The sequence below is a fragment of the Zingiber officinale genome, unplaced genomic scaffold, assembly GCF_018446385.1.
Source record: "Zingiber officinale cultivar Zhangliang unplaced genomic scaffold, Zo_v1.1 ctg195, whole genome shotgun sequence".
Classification (NCBI taxonomy): domain Eukaryota; kingdom Viridiplantae; phylum Streptophyta; class Magnoliopsida; order Zingiberales; family Zingiberaceae; genus Zingiber; species Zingiber officinale.
Window position 1 is genome coordinate 68,895 of NW_024589878.1, and position 916 is coordinate 69,810.

A 916-nucleotide genomic window follows, 5' to 3' on the forward strand; every position below is an offset into this window, starting at 1 on the left:
CCTAGCGCCGATTTTTCTTCTCCTCTTCCGAGTTTAGGTTGCCTCCAAGTTGTGCTGTTCGGGGGAGTTAGTAATTAGGGTTTGCTGTTGGTTGTCTTGGCTTCGGCAGCCATTTTCCAGCGGCTACCTTTCTCTGGTAGCAACATCCCTGCTGTGGGTGAGGTAAGATCAGTGAAGTATTTTTTTGAGTTAGGTTGTTGTTGGAATACTATGTTTGAACCCTAAATCTGATCCGTGGTCTCCACTCTTGCCATTACCTTTGATCCGGACAGTGTAGGGGAATCTTGAAGAGAAGTGTTTACTGTAAGTTTTCTTGGATTTGGCAGCTACTTTCATCCAGCAGCAAGGAACCGCTGTGGAGGTTAAGGTGAGGCATAGGAATTTGATATATGCTATTGATCATGTATGAGTTGATTTAGGTAGGAATTGGTACATATATAATTTCTTATGCATTTGAGTTAGGTGATTGATTATGTAGAGGTGTAATCATGTGAAAATGGATTAGGTGTGGAATTGGTCTGATGGTATGATTAGGGTTAAGGTAAATTAACCCTAGTTAATTGTTGGATTTATGTTAGCTTCTCGTGGATTTGATTTAGCTATTTTATCTATATGAAATTAGCTAAAACTGGAAACTATAAATATTTCAGGACCTTGACGCGAGACGAGTATCTCGGAGTCAGATTGGACCTTTCTATTTTCGGAGGCGGGTACTTTTGACTTTTGTTGTCTTTGATATGCTTAGTAATGGAATTAACATGTTTCATTAATTATGTTTCTTATCTATTCCGGTTAATCACTACCCAAATCTTGGTACATGTTTGATTGATTGATTTGTTTTACATTCCATGTATACTTTACCTGTCTATACATGCTTATAGGGGGTAGTGATATGTCATGCTTGACCATGTTCAGG

The 916-nt window shown here is 38.9% G+C and overlaps 1 long non-coding RNA gene across 1 annotated transcript; it reads left to right on the forward strand.

Moving 5' to 3' along the window:
* LOC122036687 lies at positions 1–707 on the forward strand. The gene is made up of 3 exons (XR_006127423.1): positions 1–162; positions 273–367; positions 651–707. It is a non-coding gene; the product is annotated as an uncharacterized LOC122036687 (long non-coding RNA).
* The last annotated feature ends 209 nt before the right edge of the window (positions 708–916 follow it).